The 25,102-nt window shown below is 32.9% G+C and overlaps 1 long non-coding RNA gene across 2 annotated transcripts in view; it reads right to left on the reverse strand.

The window, feature by feature from the left end:
* The window catches only part of LOC107877076, a 41,442-nt gene that overhangs the window by 16,065 nt on the left and 275 nt on the right, over positions 1-25,102 (reverse strand). The window contains exons 1-2 of one of the 2 annotated variants that reach the window (XR_001676144.2): positions 2,280-2,371; positions 1,989-2,098 (exon numbers count right to left, since the gene is read on the reverse strand). This is a non-coding gene — a long non-coding RNA (uncharacterized LOC107877076). Of the gene's footprint in view, positions 1-1,988; positions 2,099-2,279; positions 2,372-25,102 lie in introns of those variants that run through there. The other variant, XR_007042663.1, reaches the window with a different exon arrangement.

Consider the following 25,102-nt stretch of genomic DNA (forward strand, 5'->3'; position numbering starts at 1 on the left):
CTAATTTATTTTGGACCCTCCCTCGTATTTAATGATAAATTTTAACTTGATTCATGATAAGGGATGTTAAAGGGATGAATTGAGCGAGTATTTTTGGAAACTGCTTGGAACATTTTGGGACCCCGAACTAGTGAGAGTCCGCAATAAGGGTGTGGCATGTTGCTTATGCCCTGCGATAAGGACGTGCCACACTACTGGGTACAAATCTCCCAGTTGTATTTTTTTTTCAATTGGAGCAAGGGATTTTTGGTCCTTTGCTCCATTAAATAACTTAAAACACCTTTTAAACCCCATTAGCCATCAGTTATCAATCTTTAATATTGCACTTCTCCTCTCCAACTCCCAAGTTAAGAAAATCAAGGATTTTATCAAGAGTTCAATCCTCCGACCATTCAAACTCTAGTTTCTCATCAAATTCTTCTGATATTCAGGCATGTTGGACACTTTCTAATTTAAATATTATACTATTGCATAATTCAATTGTTATTTAAGTGTTCTTAAGTGTTGATTTTGAACTAGGGTTGAGGGTTTTGTTGGATTATGATACTATTTGTTTTAGTGGTTTATTCATGTATTAAATGATGGATTGTGAACTAAATTTGTGTATTATGATAATGGTGGAATTTGGTATATTAGATTTCATAATATTGATGAATTTGTGCATGGCAATGATGTGAACTCAACCCACATTATAAACTTTAGCTTTGAATAAGGATTCTACATAATTTTAACTAGTCTTTTGAGATATTGCATTGCATTAAAGGATAAACGGATGAAAAGGTTTTTGAAATCCCTTTGTGGCTATGATTTGGATTTTAAACCGAAACTTGAAGTCTCATTGGTTGATTGGTTATGGTATGTCATAAGTGAAATAACTTGCAGTTCTATTGATATGACAATACCAATTTGGGAATGCCATAATAAAAGACTCCATAGTTAATGGTTGATGTTATGTATAAAATTATTTTAATTTGGGCTTAAAAAGAAATGTGTAGCTCATCGAGAAAATATAGTCCCGGGGGAGCCAATATTGGAAACCACATTTTTCGACGATGGGCGTTTGTGACCACTATGTCTATTTACACATTATATTTTTGATGGCTATCACCTTGATGTCTTTATCTAATTTCTTGGTACATGCGGCTAACATAGATTGGGCCCCTTCTGGCAAGGGGAGCTGAACTTATATAGCCCGTGGTGCCTTTAGGCTGCTATGAGATACACAGTTCAGGCTTAAGTTTTCAAATGATTATGTTTCATGTTCCTTGCCTCTATTTCCAACATCCTATATATATGTATAACTATAGTGCAAGTAGTTTATGACCGAATATTGGTAAATGCATTACTTTATCCCCTCTCTTGGGTTGTATGCCAATACCTATCATACTGATCATCCTCGGATGCTACATTATTTCATGATATAGGTTTTGAAGGATTTTCCTATGACCCTGTGCAATGCTAGATGATTCGATATTTCAATTAGTTAGTCGTGAAGTGGTGAGTACTCCATCCTTCGAAAGTCTTGGTTTCTCTATTAGTTTCATTTAGCTTTTTAGTACTTTTGGATTTCTTTGTTCTAGCCAGGGGCATGTCACGGCTTAGTTAGTACTCTTTGGATTAGAGGCTTTGTGGACAGCATTGGTATATCATTGTGGATGTGGTTTTGACTCTTAAACTTTCTTTTGGATTCATATATTTCTCTTTTATCTTGGTTAGTTTCCGTTGGTTATTATTACTGATGTGCTCTTGAGGTAAGGTTAGGGGTCATCTCAGACCTTGGAGGGTTTGAGATGCCCATCACGGCCAGGCCCTGGTTCGAGTCATGACAATATACATAACAAATTTAATGTATAAGAAGGCATCTCTAACCCTATACATAACTAAGCTATGTATATGGTTGAAATAACAACAAAACAGTCTTATATAATAATGTATAAGAAAGCAAAAATTGGCTAAAAAATACAGTTTCAACAACAAAATTACTATACCTTTGGAAGACGTGGTCGTTATGATTCTTCACTTTTTTTCATCTTCTTCGGATCGTTTTGATGTTTGGATCTGTTTTCACTGAAAGTTAGGTCTTCATTATCAAGAGTACCTAAAACAAAATCCAAAACAAGATTTTTTTTATTTTTTATCTTCTAATTGGGTTAGTCCTAAACCGAAAAATGGAGAATCGTCCATTACCAAGAAAGATTTATCGAATGAAACATAAGCAACAACAAATTTCGTCTATTTTTGAATTAGTAAAGTAGAAAAAAATGAAAAATCTTACTAACCTCGAAAAGAAAATTGAAGAAGATTATTAATGGAGTTTGTAAGTAAGATGAAAGTTGAAGTTTAGCAAATTGATCCACACATGTATGTAATTTCAAACTTGGAAAATTGTTGGATTAATGATCCTTGAATATAGGCAGATTTTGGGGCAATATGCGTAAGAATTGAGTGGTTAAGACATGTATATGAGCTTTAGAGAGAGAAAATGTAAAAATTGAATATTATAATTAGTTTGGGGCTGTGGGATTTTATGTAATAAAGGAAAGTTAGGTTGTAGATCTAAATCATTTATACTTATATTAATCCATAATATTTATTTGGACTAATATATTTAACATTTATGTGATCACACTCGTATTTATATCGAGGCAACAAATGTTTAGTATATTGATTTCTCAAATAATCATTCAACTAATAGGTATTACTTTATAATCAAAATGTCCATTTTCTTCTTGATTCTAATTTTCTTCAAAAAGAAAGTACTTCACTGAAATAATAACTATTAGTTGAGTAATAAAGCAACTCTTTATTAATTTCATGATCATATATTTAATCCATCTTACGGTAACTTTAATAACTTTGTTCCAAGAAAATCTCGATGAACTTCTTTTGTTTCTTTAAAGAAAGAGTATTATGAGTCTAAGGTTGATGTCAACAATTGTATTCAAACCAAGGATACATGAAAAAAGTAGTTTCCATTACTTGGATGGAAGTTGTTGGTAATGGGAAAAGGGGATCCTCATTATACAAACTTTGGTCAATTTCTTTTTTCAAATTCCCACCAAAAAGTTTCACATTAGAAAATCATTTTCTAATAAAGATGATTTCGTATCTCAAACATGAAAACTTTGATTAAAAATGAAAAAATATTTACCATTTCACTATAACATTTATTGGTGGAACTTTAATTTGGTCGATTAAAGCCTCATTTGGTCATAAATTTTGGTTTCAGATTTAAAGTAATAGTTGGAGATTATTTTACATAATTATTTGCAAATTAAATTGACCATTTACTTCTACTTCAAACTCACGATATTTCTAACATTTCTCATAATTAACACATATCTACTTGTATATTTTTTAAATAACAAGGCTCCGATACCAATTGTAGGGGGTGCGGAGTGCGGGTAACTTAACATAGCTCTGATATATAACATATCTATTATGTATTTCATATTTCTAGTTTTTATGTAGTCAAGTAGATTCTTTTTCATAAGTATTTCTGTTAATCTTATTTGCTCCATATCTAAGGTTAATTTTATTCTAAATAATCTTTCTTCTAATTGTTTTTTTTCTTTTTTAAGCTGATTCCTGTAATTAATTTCTTCATATAGCCAACTTTATTTTTCTCTAACTTTTCTAATATATTCTATCATTTTTTAATCTGTATAATATCCGTCTGAATAATAACTATCTAAATATGAGCAGTAGCTATCATTATATATGTGTAAGTTTTCTATAGAACTTAATAACTCTTCATTAAAATGAAATACCTTTTCGTATATAATTTTTCTTATATCTACTATTTCTATTTCCTTAAGTATATACAAAACAAGTATTTTAAATTTATCTATCATTTCATCAGATAAGTAAATATTCATTCTTCATATGATGCTATTTTCAAAATATTTCCTTCAATCATATACATAACAAAATATGATCATCTTAGATCACTATATACTAGATTATTCTTAAATAACATGTTCTTCGATCACTATTAGCATGGTAATCTGGATACTTTTTTCCTAAACAGTGCCTCTACTCTGGTTACTCCCCTATCATGGCTTCTTTGCCTCACCGATCTCACCTTTAGGTTGGCATAGTTCTTGGAAATATTTCTCCTTTTCCACTTTGCTAATAAACTTTTTAGCATGCTATTCTTCGAATAATTCTACTATAAAGTAACTAATATGAGCTTATTTTGTTATATCAGGATTGTCAGGAATTTATGAATTTAGCTATTCATAATTATAAATGAAAGTAGCTGTTCTGGTAGATCTGATAAATCTGTGCATTGGTCATCCATAGCTTTTCCTTAGAAATATACCTGTTTTTATTAAATATTCAAAAGTTTCTGTGTACAAGAAAGAAGGCTTGCTTTCAATACATGAAAGTCTTGCCTTAGATTTGCCGTATGGGTTACATATTTATAATCTTACAAAGATGAAAACGTGTAAACTATTTTATCTATTCCTACTTTACATGTAAACTATATATTATTCCTACTTTACAAAAAGTCTTTACACTTATCCTACTTTTTCAAAAGTAGAAAGACTAATCTTTACAAAAAAATCCTAAAAAGACAAAACTAATTAATGGCCTTTGCCAAAAAGTCAAAAAACTATACAAATAATTTACGTATCCAAATTTAAAAAGTTATACATGTCATTTTCATAGCTTTTATTATCTTGTCTCTTTGTCTTTTGTCTTTATTCCTTCATTGCTCGGTTGCTTTCTATCTTTTTTCTATCTTCCAGCTGGTGTTCTTTTATTCTTTTATTCTAGTTGAACTTCTGGAATCACATTATTTTCTCCATTGCATTTTGAGCATAGGTGGTCTGAATATTTATGTCCTATTAATTTGCAATATCTGGTTAATAATTCTTCTAAAATAAATTTCTTTTTAATTGCCCTTGTATATGGTTGTTTTTCTGGATTGAGCAACGTCATAATCCATTGTTTAACTTCTTCCATATCAGACTATCGTAGCTCCCTTGAATTTGAATAGATTATTAATATGTCTCTCGAATAGTAGCTCCATATGGGATTTCCATTGAGATAATTCTTTGCTAGTTCTTGAATAATTGTAGTTATTCCTATAGTTCGCTTATTTGCATAAATATCAGGTATCTCAACTTTAGGTATCTCTAGCTGTTGAACAATATCCTCCGGTATAATCATATCTTTGGTTAATCCTATTTTAACAACTTGTATAACTAGTTTAATTTCATCATATAATATCTCTGCTGGTACAGTATAAAACTTTATAAAAAATAGATTTACTTTAGTTATTTTCTTATAAGTGGCGAATGCTCTATATAATTCTGGTAAAGCCGTTAGTTCATCTCCTTCTTGAGTATATATGGTATTTAATAGTCCATAACTGAAATAGGTTTAACTAAATTTGGGTTAGTTTTTGGTAATGCGATTAACTTGTTGTAACCTTGTAGTTTTTGGGTTATATAGTCTGTGTTTGGTTCGTGGATATTTGTGGCTCTGGGTCTAAGGTTTAGGTGATTCTGTATTTTGTGAATATTTTCTATGTATGCTCGAGTTATATGGTTATAGGTTTTTTTTTATCTTGGTTTAAACTTTCTTGGTATGTGGTAGTTTGTAGGGGTATGAACAAGGGGTCTTTTTGCATTTTTGGTATAAATGGTTTTTCAAATAACTTGTTCATGTTCATGTTCTGATATTTTTGTCCACTAACTCCTTTGCTTGTACCTGTGGTTGTAGATTGATAAACGTTATGGATTTTTTGGAGTGTCCCAACATCTCCTTTTATCTCTGAAATTTTATTGTCTTCCGATGGATATAGCTCTGCACACTGCTGAGTTATCTGAGTCATAGCTTCAGACTTCAGTTTAACTTAATTAGTCTTTACCTTTTCTATTTCATTACTCATACTGTCCACTTTCAGTGAAAGTGTAGTTAGGGTTTTGAGTATCTTTTCTAAAGCATCATCTTCTATTATATCAGTCTGTGTAGCTTTGTCTTGATATGTAATCTGTAATAAAATTTTTGTTAGTACTGATTACTTCAATTGTAAACATAAAATTTAATATATTCAATACTAATCTCCAAATTTCCTTCGTTGTAACTGAATTTTGTATTTTTCTTGTTAACCACCATCGTACTTGTGTATTATCTATTCGTGCAATAAACTTGTTATATACAATATATGACTCAAATACTAATAAACATTTATATAATGAACATAACTCTTTTTTTATTTATTTCCCATTTTATTTCTGTTTCATTAAATGTTCCTGAGTAGTATCTACAATGATGTTCTAATTTTTCTTCTTCATATCTATAGTTAAGTACTCCTCCATAATTATATTCACTTGCATCTGCTTCTACTATATATGTAATTTTTTTATTTTCGTCTGGAAATTGTAATTTGGGTAACTCCTTACAAATTATTTTTATTTTCTGTAGTTGTTTTTTATCTTCTTCGTCGTAATTATACTTTACATCCTTTTATCCAATCAGTTTTCTTTCTTATTTTATTAATAACTCTTTTTGCTCTTACCTTTTGTTTACATGGTGTTGTAAACCACCAATGTGTTTTAGTTATTATATGTGGGTATAGTTTATCTAAAAACGGTATTCCTAAAAGTATATCTTTTGATGTTAGTTCATAATTATAGATCTCTTCTATTGTTAATATCTTATCTCATACTTGTATTTTTACATTTCTAGCTTTATAGGTAATTAAGTTTCCTTCATTATTAAATCCTTTGACTACTATTGGTGTTTTTAGCTTATTCCATTTGTCTTCTGGTAAACAATTATATCTACATAAGTTGGCTTCTGCTCCTGTGTCTATCATAGATGTATAATATCTATTATAATATCCTTCTACTATTATTTTCATAAGTACATATATTTTCATGTTAATGTTCTTTTTATCAACAATTTTTCTCTATTATAGGTTATGGTTAATTGTGTATGTTCTATATTGTAGGGTTTTACTTGTTCTACCCATTTTATTCCTAATATTGTGTCTGTTTTTTGCATATCTTCCTTTATTTCAAATTCTATTTTTATTTTTCTAACTCCTATTATTATTTTCTTTTCAGTTGTTTCTTTAATAGTTATTAAACTTCTTGGTAGATTTGGGCATATATTACTATTAGATTTTATTTCTTCATTTTTCACTAGGTATTTTGCTATATGGTTTTCTTCATGTCCTGTATTTAGGAGTATTTAATATTTTTTTCCATTTATTGTTCCCGTTATATAATATTAAGTTAAATTAACTGTTGAAGTTATTTCATAATTTGTTCTTTTTGATGATCCTAATGATTCTGGTTTTTCAAAACCTATTCTTTTTGTTGTGCTTATTCTATCATTTATTATTTCTAAGTCTTCTTCTATATTCATGTCTTTGTAACTATAATCATTGTTATCAATTGTTTTTACAAATTGTTCAAAATGACTTTCTATTTGTATTTTATTTATTTATTTATTCTCGTTATTTTATGTTTTGTTATTAATACATATAGATTTTTATATCTTGCTGTAAATATTTTACTTCCTAGGGTTAGTTCTATTCCTGATATTTTTCAATATAATACTAATGATTTATCTATGTTTTTATCTGTTATTGCTACTGAATAATTCACACTTATTATAAATTTAAATTTTTGGTGTATTAAATTTCCTCTTATAGCAGTTATTATACTTTTTTCTATTGGTTTTATAATTCTATCATCTGTTAAATATAATTCTATTGGTGTATCTATTTCTTCTCTAAAACATGTTTTTATTAATATTTCTGTTTCCTCCAAGATGTACATATTTTATTGGGTATATACTTTTTATATCATTTATTTCTTTATTAATTATTCTTTTTGTTACCAGTGGTATACTAGCTCTACCTTTTGCATATCTACAGTCTATTACATGTTCCTTTTGGCTTACTACGTAGTATTCTTCCTTTCGTCTACTAAATATGTTTTTTATTGTTGGTATTTTAAATTTTTTTCTACACTTAAATCTAATTCTTTTCCTTTTATCTCATCAAATATATTATTATTCAATATTATTTTCTGATTTGTTCCTTCTTCATTTAAATATTCTTCCTTTGTTATTATTTTTATATCTTCTTCAGTCATTTGATTCATCTGATTTACTACCTATTTCATTATTTGTTTCATTTTTTGAAATTTCATATATACTATCGTCACTTTCTAACTCGTAATCTATATAATCTATTTGCATATATTCTGCATTTTCTATCTTTATTTCTGATATTTATTTTGTTTTTGGGTCTTTAGGCATTTTACAATCTCTAGCTAAATGTCCTAGTTTTCCACAATTATAACAAATACATTCTTTTATAGATTTCTTTCTCCTATACGGTCTGTTATATTTATAATTTTTTACATAATATCTTTTTTTTGGTTTTTTATACTTATATTTTGATTTTTTGTATCTCTTATATTTTTTATGTCTTTTTCTTTTCTTTTAATATTTTTCTTCACATCCAAATTGGGGTGCTATTTTATACTTGCAACATGCTAAATTTCTTATTAATGTTTTTTTCATTTTTATTTCTTCTCTGTATTTTTCACATATATTCATATACCATTGTTGTAGAAATTTTATTCTTGCTCCTAGGGTATCTACTATTTTAGCTTCATCCCAACTCTTTATTATTTTGAACTAAATGGTTCAGGTAATTTACTAAAATATAATCTTCTTACTTCTTTACTTTCTTCCATATTATATGCTCCCTTATAGTAGTATTCTTTAAATGCACACGTATATTCATATATATAGCACATATTACATATTGCTAGTTTTAACATTAAATTTCTATTTGTATCTTTTTCTTTGTTTTGTTCTTCTTCTTCTTCTGTTGTCATACTACTAAATTCATCTTTTATAGCTATTTCATATTTTTTCAATACGTTTATAGGTGTTAGTTTAGTTGTTGTTATTCCTTCTGTTTTTTTATCAGCCCTTAATACATTTTTACTATCTTCAGTTAAATTTAAAAACTATAATTTTATTGTTTCTATTAGTATTCTTTGTATATATTCTGGTGTATCTGTTGCATTTATACCATTGTCTAATAATTGTTTTGTTATATATCTTATCCATAATTGTATCGTTTTATCTACATCTATTACACAGTCTAAGTCTAAGAAGTTATAATTTTTATTAATTATTTGTTTTGGTGTCCATTTGTTATATTCATCCCTTAGGTTATATCTTTTAAACTTATCTTTATAATAATATGTAGGGTTTCTCATTTCTGATGCACTAGGTATTATATTTTCATCATCTTTTTCATCAAGAGTGTTTATTTCCGTGTTTGTATTTTCTAAGTTTTATTTATTAATTACTTCTTGTTTTTCATTAATTTCTAGTTTTTCTATATTTGTTAAGATTTTTGTATATGTTTCACTATCTTCTGAATCATAATTATCTGTTTCTTCAGCATCTACTGTATTTATTTGTATTTCATTAGTTTCTAATTCTTTATTTTCTAATTTTTATTTAAATTGATTTATCTCAATTAAAAAATTTTATTCTTTATCTTTTTCTTCTTTTCTTTCTATTTTTTTTCATACAGCTCTTTTAGCATTTGCTGTTCTTTTTCTAATTCAGCAATCCTATTATTTTTAGTTTCTTCTATTTTTGTACTTCTTCTGTAGTCTGTTGTTTTATTTTATCTATTTCTTTTTTCCTGTCTATTTCTTCATTTTTTTCTTGCTATTCTTACGATGACTGTTAATTTATCTTCTAATTTTAATTCTTCTTTCTCTAACATTAAATATAAATGTTCACCTATTTTCTTATATCTTCTTCCTAAATTAGAAAATACTATTCTTATTTTGAATCCTTCGTGATTTTCATATGTTTTTTCATCTATTATAAATTCTTCTTTGTTTATTTTATCTACTTAATAGTATATAGATCATGTTGATATATGTATTCTAGATTATCTATTTGTGAATCTAAATATGATATTTCTTTCTTTTGGCTTTTATTGATTTTTGGCATACTCCAACAATCATGTTATATTATAATCTTTCTTTTCTTGTTTTTAATTCTCTTCATTTTTCAGATATTATTTGTTTTAGTTCTTTATATTTTTGTGATTTTATTATGTTATTCATCTATACAATATTTATAATATTTTGGTGGATACCAAAATCTGATTTTATCATAACTAGGTGGTATGTATCTCATTCTCCTAGATTTTAAATGAATTATTAATTTTGCCTCATTGCTAGATATTAAGGTTATTAAGTAAGCTAATCTGTGGGGGTTTTCCTTTGTTTTATTTAACTTGTTATATTCTGGGTAGTAACTAGTTAAAAAAATTTTAATTTCTCTAAAAGCTTGTGTATTTTTAAATGGTCTTCTCATATTTAACAAATAAATAACAACACATTTAGTAAGATAACATAGTTCATAATTAATAATGGCTTATTTAACCAACATATGTAATAATTAGATAATTTTAACATATGTCATAATTAACATATATATTTCATAACGTAGATAACATTTTTGGATGACTAACATATTAAATATTACATTAAATATGATACCTAACACATTAAATAACTTAACATATTCAACTAACATGCAATAACTCATACGTACCATTATTTCATTACCTTTTAAATAATAGGCATTGATACTGATTAAAAGGGTGTTTGGATAAGATTAAAATCTGGTCAAACTAGATTTTAATCACTTTTTTAGCTTTTTTAGGTGTTTGGTAAAATTAAAAAGAGCTTAAAAAAAAGCTAAAAGTGGATTAAAAAAGCAAAAATTGAGAAATGGATACCCTCAGCTTTTTACTTTTTAGATTAAAATTTTTTTAGGTTTGACCAAAATTGTAATACCCCGCATGTTTCTAAGCTAGGAAGTGAATAAGTATTCCTACGTATGAAATCTCCTATCCTGTGGTACATACTTGAGTACATGACTTAAAATGAATATCCTAGTGATAGGATAGCTTATGATGCATAAAGCATGTTCATATGAGTCACTTAAGGTAATACAAGCTAAGAGTTTTTGAATCCATCAAGTTTTAGTGTTCGATTTTGCAAGGGTCATCTTTGAATGAGTATAACTCAATGTTAATGTGGTATTTTAGCTGATTTAGACCCACTAAATTGTAGAGAATCGAATTAGCTTTCCAACGATACCAATTTTGCCTTAATCCAATACCCGAGCAAAAAGTTATGCCCATTTTCGTGAGAGACAGTAAGCATAGGCGATTGGTTAGGCTCCGCCCAACCCAAGAATAGGCGATTTGTTAGGCGCCGCCTAACCTAGCTTAGGCAATCACTTGGGTGCCGCCTAAGTCAATTTCAGGTGCCAAAAACACTCTGTTTTGAGTTATTTTAAGGGTAATTAAGTCTTTTAATACTCCTTACACGTCTCTAAACTTAACCCTACAAAATATATAGCTTCTAAATATATTACAACCCTATATCATCTCAAAGCTCATCATCCAAGAGCACTAAAAGAGAAAAACAACTAGGGTTGCATAACTAAGTTTGAAGATTTGATTTCAAGGAAATTACTCCGTCAATCATCAAGAATCTTCCTTCTAAGGTATGCGTGAGCTGATTTATGGATCCCTTTCATCCATAAAGCTCAAAAACCCTCTTTTTCATTATAAAGTATGATTTATATATTGTTGGGTGTTGATGATCACGTTGTTGATATTGGCTGATTCCCAAGATGGAATTTTTATATATTTTTGTGAATTCATGATATCTTATGAGTTGGAAACATGTAAATTTGGTTGTTCATGATGTATAATTTGATGATTTCACCTATGCTTAAGATGTGCATGTAAGGCATTTTATAAAATACCTAAGAAACTAGAAATCATGCAATATAGCTAAATTATAACTAAGTGAAGGATTCATGATATGCTCTTACGTTCCAATGACTTCTATGTTGATAATGTGCCTTGTAAATGTTGTTGGAATACTCATGAACTATTCTTATGAGATTATGCTATGTTTACTTGCAAATCCTACTTATGAACAAGATTTATGATAACCATGCAATCCACATGAATTTCCATGTTATTGGTATGTGTTGCCAATATGATTATGCAATGAACATGATATTAAGATTGAGCAAGTACTTCCATGTGATATGAAATCCTTTCCATACAATACATTGTTGATAACCATGCTTAGTATGAGATCCCTACTTATGATATTATAAATTATGGACTCTACTCTTATGATCAAGTCAGTCACGTGTGTTAGTTTCCTTCCATCGAGTCCTGGGGGTACTTGTACCCAAAAACTATAGCTGTGTGCCTAGATCCATGTCATGTTTCACCATATCCAAACTCAAGCTATGATTTCATAGACTTCAGTCAGTCATGTGACTCAGAAAAACCTCATGATCTTAGTCAGTTGTCAGATATCAGTAACATTCTGCCAGTCAGCGGAAATCAGTAAGATTAATTCATGCACAGTCAGTTATTCATGTCCAGTCCCTCCAGATGGGAGTAGAGGTTAGCACCGAGTGAACCCAAGGATGGGAACTCACCCGCTAGTTCAGGGTGTGATTCTTAGTAGTCATCCTTGTGTTCCAGAACTACGTAGCCAGCGTAGGTTGAGACATCTTAACCCGTTAGATTAGGGCTGATGGGGTGGCTTAACCCATCAGTTTAGGGTCCCCACCATTCTTATTGAGTACCCGCCAGATAAGGGTCACTCACAGGCTGTCCTTACCCGTGGCACGGTATTGACACCCCTCCTGTCGGGGCAGATATTGGACCCCAGCTTAGCCATAATAGCATACATGGGGCATGTCGATTAAACACTACTTCCCACAGTTGCAGTATCAGTCTCAGTAAAAGAACTCAGGGCGTACTTCAGATTTCAGTATATACAGGACTGTCAGATATAGTCGTCCATGTTATCAGTTTTAGTATCAGTCATGATACTTATCAATAAACCATGTATTAGCTTACAGGCCATGCTATCATGTATTCACGGTCCCAGTTTTGATATATGTGTGTTTGCACTCCCACGTTCATATTCGTCAGTCAGTGTTGTTCATGCATGAAACCCTTTATGTTTAGCCTACCTTCCTCATATACTCAATACTCCAGTTGTACTGATGCATTTGCGCTATGGTGCTTTATTTTCATGTTACACCATAGGTTCTGAGACACGAGCTCCAGCCCAGCAGTAGCGGTAGCATTCTAGTCGCAGAGACACAGTGTGTCCTCATTGATTCAAAGATAATATGATTTGATTTTTTTATTTATTTCTTCAGTTCAGTTTTACGGAGTTAGTTGGAGACATGTTCCTTCAACTCCTTATTCAGATAGTTTAGAGGCTTTCAGATTTACGTTCAAATTTATGTTCAGATTTACGTTCAAATTGAGTTATTTTGGGTATTTTCACCCACATGATTTTATTCAGTTGAACTTTATGGCCTTACAGTTCTCTGTATTCTGCATTATTATATTACGTTTTGTAGTATATAGGTACAGATATCAGTCATGGGTTAGCTTGTGGTCCCTCGGAGTCATGAGCACCGTATAGCATTTCGATTTAGCAAATCGGGGTATTACAAACTTGGTATCGGAGCCTAAGGTTCAATAGAGTCCTAGGAAGTTTGAAAGCCTCATCTAGTAGAGTCTTGTACATGGGTATGTTGTGCACCATATTTATGTGCAGAAGTCTATAAGATGTTTTAGGAACAGTCCCCTTTCTTTATTATTCATGTCATTCTAGTGAGCATAATCATAAGTTAAACTCTCAGTCTAATCCATTTTTTTCTTATTCCAGACCATGGCCCCAAAGAGAAGAAACCAGCCAGCTCTTCATCCCGAAGATCCTTTGGGCGAACATGTTTCCCATGCAGAGTTTAGAGCTGCATTTACCATACTTGCTCAATCTATAGCTGCACAGAATGAACGGCCACCAGTCATACCGGCCAATCCAGTGGCCACTCCAAAAGAAGCTAGGGTTCGGTACTTCACCCGGATGAACCCTCCATCTTTCCATGGGTCTAAGTCTGATGAGGACCCTCAGGAGTTCATTGACCAAGTCCAGAAGGTCATTGACATCATGGGTGTTACTTCTATTGAGAGTGCAGAGTTAGCCGCCTACCAGTTACAGGATATTGCTTATGATTGGTACAAACAGTGGAAGTCTGGGAGGTTAGATGATACAGGCCCTATCTAGTGGGAGGAATTTGTCACGGCCTTCTTAGACAGATTCTTTCCCCAAGAGCTGAGGGAAGCCAAAGTTCTTGAGTTCATCAACCTCAGGCAGGGGAATATGACGGTTAGGGAGTATTCTCTTAGATTTACTCAACTAGCCAGGTATACTCCTCATGTGGTTGCAGACAATAGAGCTAAGATAAGCAAGTTTGTGTCAAGTGTCAACGATAGCGTGGTAAATGAGTGTAGGTCTACGATGTTGATCGGTGATATGACCTTAGCCAGACTTATGACCTATGCCCAGAAAGTAGAAGAGCAAAAGTTTAAGACTAGGGAGAGGCAGAATAAGAGATCAAGGTCAAGTAATTTTAACTTTCCTCACCCCACGTCAGATGGAGAAAACCGTTCATAGTTTTGCTCCAACTCAGCCATTCCAGGTCCTTTCTCTGCCAGCTCTCCAGTGCCAAAGTTCAAAGATGACAATAGAAACAAAGAGCCAGGCTCTAAATCTCAAGGCAGTGTTAGCAGTGCCCGAACGAATCCCCTTTGTCAGACTTGTGGTAAGAACCACAAGGATATTTGTAGAGCCGGTAGTGATATCTGTTTTGGTTGTGTCAAGCCAGGCCACAGGATTGGAGAGTGTCTGTAGTCAAGTCTTCAGGGTCAGCAAAATTATTCTACAGCTCAGCCCAGTTGCCCAAACCAAAAGGGGGTCATTTCCAGTGCTACCAGTGGGCAACGCCCAAACAGACTCTATGCTCTTTAGTTCCGGCAGGATCAGGAAAATTCTCCTGATGTCATTACTGGTACGTTACAGATTTTCCATGTTCATGTTTATGCTTTGCTAGACCCAGGTGCATCTTTGTCTTTTGTTACTCCATACATAGCAGGCGATTTCAGAATCAGTCCTGAAGTCCTAGAAGAGCCCTTCTCAGTCTCTACCCTAGTAGGTAAAACCATCATAGCTCGACGGGTATACAGGAACTGCCCGATTATGATATCTCTGAAATCAACGTCAGCAGATTTAGTAGAGTTAGAGATGACTGATTTTGATGTCATTCTCAGCAAGGATTGGCTTCATTCCTGCTATGCCACAGTCGACTGCAGAAATAGGATAGTTCAGTTTCAGTTCCCGAATGAGCCCGTCCTAGAGTGAAAAGGGTAGCATTTCAGCGTTCAGGGGTCCACTTATTTCATACCTTCGGGCAAGGAAAATAATTTCTAAGGGGTGTGTGTATCATCTCGTACATGTTAAAGATTCCAGTTCTAAATATCCTAGCCTCGAAACAATCCTTGTTGTTAATGAATACTCAGATGTCTTTCCCAATGATCTTATAGGCATTTCTCCCGAAAGGAAAATAGACTTCGGCATAGACCTTCTTCCGGATACTCAACCTATTTCTATTCCGCCATACAGAATGGCACCAGCAGAACTCAAGGAACTGAAAGATCAGTTGAAGGATCTCTTAGATAAGGGATTTATCAGACCCGGTGTTCCCCCATGGGATGCGCCAGTATATTTATACGCAAGAAAGACGATTTTCTCAGGATGTGTATTGATTACCGTCAACTCAACAAGGTCACGGTCAAGAATAGATATCCTCTTCCCAGGATTGATGATCTATTCGACCCAATTCAGGGTGCCAGTTACTTTTCCAAGATAGATCTCAGATCAGGCTATCATCAGCTCAGATTTAGAGAAGGTGACATTTCGAAGACAGCTTTCCGTACTCGGTATGGTCACTTTGAATTTTTAGTCATGTAATTTGGTCTTACCAATGCCCCTGCAGGTTTTATGGATTTGATGAACCGTGTGTTCAATTAGTACTTGGACATGTTTGTCATAGTCTTCATAGATGATATTCTGGTCTATTCTCGCACAGAGCGTGATCATGCAGACCATCTCAGGATTGTTCTTCAGACTCTCAGGGATCAGCAATTATTCGCTAAGTTCAGCAAGTGCAAATTTTGGCTAAGATCAGTAGCATTCCTTGGCCATATTGTTTTCGGTGATGGAATTAGGTAGATCCTCAGAAAATCAAGGCAGTAAGAAACTGGACCAGACCCGTATCTCCATCAGATATTAGGAGTTTCTTGGGTTTGGCTTGCTATTACAGACAGTTTGTCGAGGGATTTTCTTCTATTGCATCTCCCATGTACAGATTGACTCAGAAGAAGATTAAGTTTTAGTGGTCAGATTCATGCGAGAAGAGCTTTTAAGAGTTGAAGACTCGACTCACCTCCACTCCAGTTCTAGTTATTCCAGATGGTTCAGATAGTTTTATAGTCTATTGTGATGCATCCAGAGTAGGTTTAGGCTGTGTCCTCATGCAGCATGGTAAGGTCATAGCCTACGCCTCCAGACAGTTAAAGCCACATGAGAAGAATTATCCTACTCATGATCTTGAGTTAGCAGCGATAGTTTTTACCTTGAAGATTTGGAGGCATTATCTCTATGGAGTTCATGTAGATGTCTTCACAGACCAAAAAAGCCTCCAGTATGTTTTTTCCCAGAAAGATCTCAATCTTTGCCAGAGAAGGTGGTTAGAGCTCTTGAAGGATTACGACATGACTGTTCTTTATCATCCGGGCAAGGCCAATATTGTGGCCGACGCTCTCAGTTGACTCTCCATGGGTAGTATTTCTCACGTTGAGGATAGTAAGAAAAAGATGGCTCAGGAGATCCATCATCTTACCAGACTAGGCATTCGCTTAGTCGATTCTTCAGAGGGTGGTGTATGTGTTCATAGTAGTTCAGAGTCATCTCTAGTTTCCAAGGTGAAAGAGAAACAAGACAGGGATCCTAGCTTTGTCAAGCTCAAAGAGTCAGTTCAGAATAAAAAAGTCGAGGTTTTCTCCCAAGGGAGAGATAGTGTTCTTCGTTGTCAGGGTCGTCTATGTGTTCCAGGTGTAGATGAATTGAGGTAGTGAATTCTTACAGAAGTGCATGGTGCGTGATACTCTATTCATCCAGGGGCCACTAAGATGTACCGTGACATGTGGGAGATCCATTAGTGGAGTGGGATGAAGAGAGATATTGCAGAGTTTGTGGCTAAGTACTCTACATGTCAGCAGGTTAAGATAGAGCATCAGAAACCTAGTGGTTCCATGCAAGAGTTCACCATTCCTACTTGGAAGTGGGAGAAGTTAACATAGACTTTGTGACGGGTTTGCCTAGAACTTGTTATCAGCATGATTCAGTCTGGGTCATTATAGATAGAATGACCAAGTCAGCTCATTTCCTTCCTGTTCGTACTTCTTGTTCTGCCGAGGATTATGCCAAACTCTATATCAGGGAGTTAGTCAGGTTACACGGTGTTCCACTATCTATCATCTCAGACAGAGGTATCCAGTTCACTTCTCACTTTTAGAAAGCATTCCAAAGGGGTCTTGGTACCCAAGTCCATCTCAGCACAGCATTTTATCCTTAGACAGATGGTCAAGCAGAGAGGACCATTCAGACACTTGAAGATATTCTAAAGGCGTGTACAATTGACTTCAAGGGAAGTTGGGACGACCACTTGTCTTTGATTGAGTTTGCATATAACAATAGCTATCATTCTAGTATTTAGATGGCTCTATTTGAAGCTCTCTATAGTAGGAGATGTAGATCTCCGATTGGTTGGTTTGAAGTTAGTGAGGCCTCAATCATAGGTCCTGACTTAGTATTCGACACCTTAGAGAAAGTTCAGCTGATCAGAGAGAGACTCCAGGCTGCTCAGAGTTGACAGAAGTCCTATGCAGATGTTCGTTGAAAATATCTCGAGTTCGAGGTCAATGACTATGTCTATCTTAAGATCTCTCCCATAAAGGGAGTGAAGAGGTTCGATAAGAAAGGGAAACTCAGTCCCCGGTATGTCGGTCCCTTCAGAATTCTTTGTCGCTTCGGCAAGGTAGCTTATAAGCTTGAGTTGCCTTCAGATCTAGCCTCAGTCCATCCAGTCTTCCATGTCTCTTTGCTAAAGAAGTGCATAGGTGACCCAGTAGTTGTTGTCCCTATTTAGAGCATCGACATTCAGAACAGTCTTGCTTATGAAGAGATTCTAGTCGAAATCTTAGATTATCAGACTCGTAATTGAGGAATAAATAAGTCCCTATAGTCAAGGTTCTTTGGAGAAATCAGTCTCATGAGGAAGCTACTTGGGAAGCAGAAGCAGATATGCGTACCAAGTATCATCACCTCTTCCCCACCAATTTAGATCAAGCTCAAGGTAATAGTTCTCCTTAATCTTATTCAGTTTCACGTTCATGTTCTAGTATAAACTTGGTACCTATTAACCGTTTCATACTCAGTCATGCGTTCATGTGTCAGTTGTTCGTGCATCAGATATGCATGATTTCAGTATGTTTAGCATGTTAGTCATGAGATCAAGTTTCAGTTCTTCATGTTCAGTTCAGGTTCTATTGTCTTTTATCCCTTCTCAGTAAATTCTCATTCGAGGGCGAATGTTCCCAAGGGGGAGATATTGTAATACCCCGTATGTTTCTAAGCTAGGAAGTGAATAAGTATTCCTACGTATGAAATCTCCAATCCCGTGGTACATACTTGAGTACATGACTTACAATGAATATCCTAGTGATAGGATAGCTTATGATGCATAAAGCATGTTCATATGAGTCACTTAAAGTAATACAAGCTAAGAGTTTTTGAATCCATCAAGTTTTAGTGTTTGATTTTGCAAGGGTCATATTTGAATGAGTATAAATCGATGTTAATGTGGTATGTTGGCTGATTTAGACCCAGCAAATTGTAGAGAATCGAATGAGCTTTCCAACGATACCAATTTCGCCTTAATCCAATACTCGAGCAAAAAGTTATGCCCATTTTCGTGAGAGACAGTAAGCATAGGCGATTGGTTAGGCTCCGCCCAACCCAAGAATAGGCGATTTGTTAGGTGCCGCCTAACCTAGATTAGGCAATCACTTAGGCGCCACCTAAGTCAATTCCAGGTGCCAAAAACACTCCGTTTTGAGTAATTTTAAGGGTAATTAAGTCTTTTAATACTCCTTACACGTCCCTAAATTTAACCTTACGAAATATATAGCTTCTAAACATATTACAACCCTATTATCATCTCAAAGCTCATCATCCAAGAGCACTAAAATAGAAAAACAACTAGGGTTGCGTAACTAAGCTTGAAGATTCGATTTCAAGGAAATTCCTCCGTCAATCATCAAGAATCTTCCTTCTAAGGTATGTGTGAGTTGATTTATGGATCCCTTTCATCCATAAAGCTCAAAAACCCTCTTTTTTATTATAAAGTATGATTTCTATATTGTTGGGTGTTGATGATCATGTCGTTGATATTGGATGATTCCCAAGATGGAATCTTTATATGTTTTTGTGAATTCATGATATCTTATGAGTTGGAAACATGTAATTTGGTTGTTCATGATGTATAATTTGATAATTTCACCTATGCTTAAGATGTGCATGTAAGGTGTTTGCTAAAATGCCTAAGAAACTAGAAATCATGCAATATAGCTAAATTGTGACTAAGTGAAGGATTCATGATATGCCCTTACGTTCCAATGACCTCTATGTTGATAATGTGCCTTGTAAATGTTGTTGGAATACTCATGAACTATTCTTATGATATTATGCTATGTTTACTTGCAAATCCTACTTATGAACAAGATGTATGATAACCATGCAATCCACATGAACTTCCATGCTATTGGGATGTGTTGCCAATATGATTATGCAATGAACATGATATTAAATTGTGCAAGTAATTCCATGTGATATAAAATCCTTTCCATGCAATACATTGTTGATAACCATGATTAATATGAGATCCCTACTTATTATATTATAAATTATGGACTCTACTCTTATGATCAAGTCAGTCATGTGTGTCAGTTTTCTTCCATCGAGTCCTGGGGGTACTTGTACCCGAAAACTATAGTTGTGTGCCTAGATCCATGTCATATTTCACGATATCCGAACTCAAGCTATGATTCCGTAGACTTTAGTCAGTCATGTGACTCAAGAAAACCTCATGATCTTAGTCATTTGTCAGATATCAGTAACATTCCGCCAGTCAACGAAATTCAGTAAGATTAAGTCATGCACAGTTAGTTATTCATGTCTAGTCCCTCCAGATGGGAGTAAAGGTTAGCACCGAGTGAACCCAAGGATGGGAACTCACCCGCCAGTTCAGGGTGTGATTCTTAGTAGTCATCCTTGTGTTCCAAAACTATGTAGCCAGCGGTAGGTTGAGACATTTTAACTCATCAGATTAGGGTTGATGAGGTGGCTTAACCCGTCAGTTTAGGGTTCCCACCATTCTCATTGAGTACCCTCCAGATAAGGGTCACTCACAGGCTGTCCTTACCTGTGGCACGATATTGACACCCCTCCAGTCGGAGCAGAGATTGGACCCCAGCTTAGCCATAACGGCATAAATGGGGCATGTCGGTTAAACACTACTTCCCATAGTTTCAGTATCAGTCTCAGTAAAAGAACTCAGGGCGTACTTCAGATTTCAGTATATACAGGACTGTCAGATATAGTCGTCCATGTTATCATTTCAGTATCATTCATGACAGTTATTAGTAAACCATGTATTAGCTTACACGTCATGCTATCACGTATTCACGGTCCTAGTTTTTATATATATGTGTTTGCACTCCCACGTTCATATTAGTCAGTCAGTGTTGTTCATACATGAAACCCTTTATGTTCAGCCTACCTTCCTCGTATACTCAGTACTCCAGTTGTACTGGCGCATTTGCGCTATGGTGCTTTCTTTTCATGTTACACCATAAGTTCTGAGACACGAGATCCAGCCCAGCAGTAGCGGTAGCATTCCAGTTGCAGAGACACAGTGAGTCCTCATTGATTCGAGGATAATATAATTTGATTTATTTATTTATTTCTTCAGTTCAGTTTTACGGAGTTAGTTGGAGACATGTTCCTTCAACTCCTTATTCAGATAGTTTAGAGGCTTTCAGATTTACGTTCAGATTTATGTTCAGATTTACGTTCAAATTGAGTTATTTTGGGTATTTTCACCCACATGATTTTATTCAGTTGAACCTTATGGCCTTACAGTTCTATGTATTCCGCATTATTATATCATGATTTGTAGTATACAGGTACAGATATCAGTCATGGGTTAACTTGTGGTCCCTCAGGGTCATGAGCACCGTGTAGCATTCCGGTTTAGCGAATCGGGGTGTTACAAAAATATTTACCTTTTTATCCCTTGTATTTTCTTATAATTCCAATAATACCCTAAACTTTGTAGCCCTTATTAATATTTCTTTCTTTTTCTTTTTGCCGATTTTTTTTCATCTTTTCCCTCCAGTTTTCTCTTCATCTTTCTCCTTTATTTTTAGAGAATCCATCATTACATAAGAAAACACTCAAAAATTTTATCATCAAATCGAGTTTGTGGTAAGTTCTTCTCTATCCGTTCATATAGAATCTCTGCATGTTATTTAAATTTAAAAAATTGATTCTTTTTAATAGTTTGTTTCATTCCTAAAAATTTTACGTTGTTTACAAGCTTGCAATATTACAATATAATACTATATTTATATTAAAAAAATATCTTAAAATTTTTATTTTTTAATATTTAAAAATAAAAAAGTAACTTATATTTATAAATTGACCTGGCATAATCACTTTACGTTGAAAGTGTATTTAAATAGAAATTATTTTTGAAGTATTAGAATTAAAAATCATAAATAATTCACGTTATTATGCGTTAACAACTTTAAGGATATTTAAGTCATTTTGACAACAAAAAAGTGATTGACAACACTTTTTTACCAAACACATCAACAGATTTTTTTCAGTTTCAACACTTTTATCCAAACACTTATCTGCTTAATTTAAAAGCACTTATTTTAAGCTTTTAATCACTTAAGCTTAAAAGCAATTTTTTTAATCCTATCCAAACGGGCTCTAAGTTAATATTTCTAACATTTCGCATAATTAACACCTATCTACTTGTACATTTTTTAAATAATATGGCTTTGATACCAATTGTAGGGGTGCGGAGTGCGGGCAACTTAACATAGCTCTGATAAATAACATATCTACTATATGTTTCATATTTCTAGTTTTTATGTAGTCAAGTACATTCTTTTTAATAAGTATTTCTGTTAATCTTATTTGCTCCATATCTAAGGTTAATTTTATTCTAAATAATCTTTCTTTTAATTATCTTTTTTTCTCTTTTAAGCTGATTCCTGTAATTAATTTCTTCATATAGCCAACTTTGTTTTTCTCTAACTTTTCACTGAAAGTGGACAGTATGGGTAATGAAATAGAAAAGCTAAAGACTAATGAAGTTAAACTGAAGTCTGAAGCTATGACTCAGATAACTCAGCAGTGTGCAGAGCAATGTCGATCGGAAGACAATAAAATTTCACAGATAAAAGGAGACGCTGGGACACTCCATAAAACTCATAACGTTTATCAATCTACAACTGCAGGTACAAGCAAAGGAGTTAGTGGACAAAGATATCAGAACATGAACATGAACATGAAGAAGATATTTGCAAAAAAAATTTATACCAAAAACGCAAAATGACCCCTTGTCCATACCCCCACAAACTACCATATATCGAGAAAGTTTAAACCAAGATAAAAAAAAAAAGCCTATAACCATATAACTCGAGCATACATAGAAAATATCCTCAAAATATAGACTCACCTAAACCTTAGACCCAGAACCACAAATATCCAAGAACCAAACACAAACTATATAACCCAAAAACTACAAGGTTACAACAAGTTAATTGCATTACAAAAAACTAACCCAAATTTAGTTAAAACCTGTTTCAGTTATCGACTATTAAATACCATATCTACCTAAGAAGGAGATGAACTACCAGCTATACCAGAATTATATAGAGCATTCGCTACTTATAAGAAAATAACCAAAAGAAATCTATATTTTATAAAGTTTTATACTGCACCAGCAGAGATATTATATGACAAAATTAACCAGTTATACAAGTTGTAAAAATAGGATTAACTAGAGATATGATTATACCGGAAGATATTGTTCAACAGCTAGAGATACCTAAAGTTGAGATACCTGATTTATATGCAAATAAGCGAACTCTAGGAATAACTACAATTATTCAAGAACTAGCAAACAATTATCTCAATGAAAATCCCATATAGAGCTACTATTCGAGAGACCAATTAATGATCTATTAAAATTCAAGAGAGCTACGACAGTCTGATATGGAAGAAGTTAAACAATGGATTATGACGTTGCTCAATCCAGAAAAACAACCATCTACAAGGGCAATTAAAAAGGAATTTATTTCAGAAAAATTATTTTCGATAATCCTGATGATTCTGATTTTTCAAAAGCTATTCTTTTTGTTGTGCTATTCTATCATTTATTATTTCTAAATCTTCTTCTATATCCATATATTTGTAACTATAATCATGGGTATCAATTATTTTTACAAATTGTTCAAAAGAACTTTCTATTTGTATTTTATTTATTTATTTATTTATTTATTTTTCCGTTATTTTAGGAGTTTTCCGCAATGATTTTTTTAAAGTGTTCAATCAAAAAAAATTTCCTCATTTTCATATCTAAACACAACTTTAAATCAAATTTCAATCAAATCATGTTCAAACGTTTGCAAAGTATATATGTTACCTTAATACCAAAGTAGACCAAGCCAACACTAAAGTGAAAAAAGCAACATACACAATTTTTTTTGTCATTCTTTTAAAAGGTGATGACACATGTCCCACAACAATGTAGAGTGAATTAATATCACTTTTTTCAATATAACAATTCCAAATGTTATCATACTCGCATTAGTACCCAAAGAAGTACGTACACAAACATTTTCCTTTTGGACAACCAAAAAAAAAGTTCTTCCAAACCCCCTTTTTCACGTCATTTTGTTCTCCTTTTATTCTTCACTATGATATTTTGCTCCACACCTCCTAGAAAATATCTTTGGTACTTGTGCAGTCTTTCTAAGATGGACCAAGACTTATATAGCGCGTTTAGTCAAACTTTTAGAATCAATTTAATTTAAAAAATATTTTTTTAAAAAGTCCTTCAAAAAAAAAAATTGATGAGAAGCATTGTGTTTAACCAAAAAATTTAAAAAGTTCTTTTGAGAAACAATTAGTGTTTGACTAAACTTTTTTTAAAAAAAAAATTAGGTGTATTTTGCTCAAAAAGGATTTTTAGAGAAAAATTACTTTTTTAGCTTATGAAAAATCATTTTTTCTACTCTCCAAAACACTTATTTTCTTCAAAAACTTGCCAAATATCTCATTTTCTATAAATCAAAAGCTTAAGCAAACACCTCACTTTTTAAAAATAAGTAAATTTCGTAGAAAAATAAGTTTGAACAAACAGGCTAAGTAATAAGTACTATAGTAAAATAGTTACACATAAAGAGGAAATTTTGTGGTGTGTTTGGAATAAAGGAAAATGTTTTTTCAAGAAATATTTTCTTCATAAGTAAACAGAAAATATATTTTTTAAAAAAATATCTACATATAATTCATATAAATATTGTGAGAGTGGGATGAGAAAGGTGGGGTACTAGAGGAGGATTCAGGCGGAGTTTAGGGGTTGAATGGTAGCGGGGTTGAGGTGGAAAGAAGACTATGAGCGTAGAATATAGTGATACTTGATTTTTCTACTCTCACTAAAAACATCATTTTCTCAATATCTTTAAGGAACATATTTTACTAGACAAAATTATTTTTCCAAATATTTCGACCAATAAACCAGAAAGTGTATTGGTCCATACCAAACACACACATTATATCTTAAAATGTTACACATATGATATTAATTCTTGGCAGTAATTATGCTACGAATGGTGAATGTCAAAGTTTACCGAAGTTACTGTATATTCTCCAAAACATTCAATTCAGCGCTTTTGGATACACAGTAACATTGGATCATGAAGCTT

The sequence above is a fragment of the Capsicum annuum genome, chromosome 7 (genome assembly GCF_002878395.1).
Source record: "Capsicum annuum cultivar UCD-10X-F1 chromosome 7, UCD10Xv1.1, whole genome shotgun sequence".
In the NCBI taxonomy this organism is placed as follows: Eukaryota; Viridiplantae; Streptophyta; class Magnoliopsida; order Solanales; family Solanaceae; genus Capsicum; species Capsicum annuum.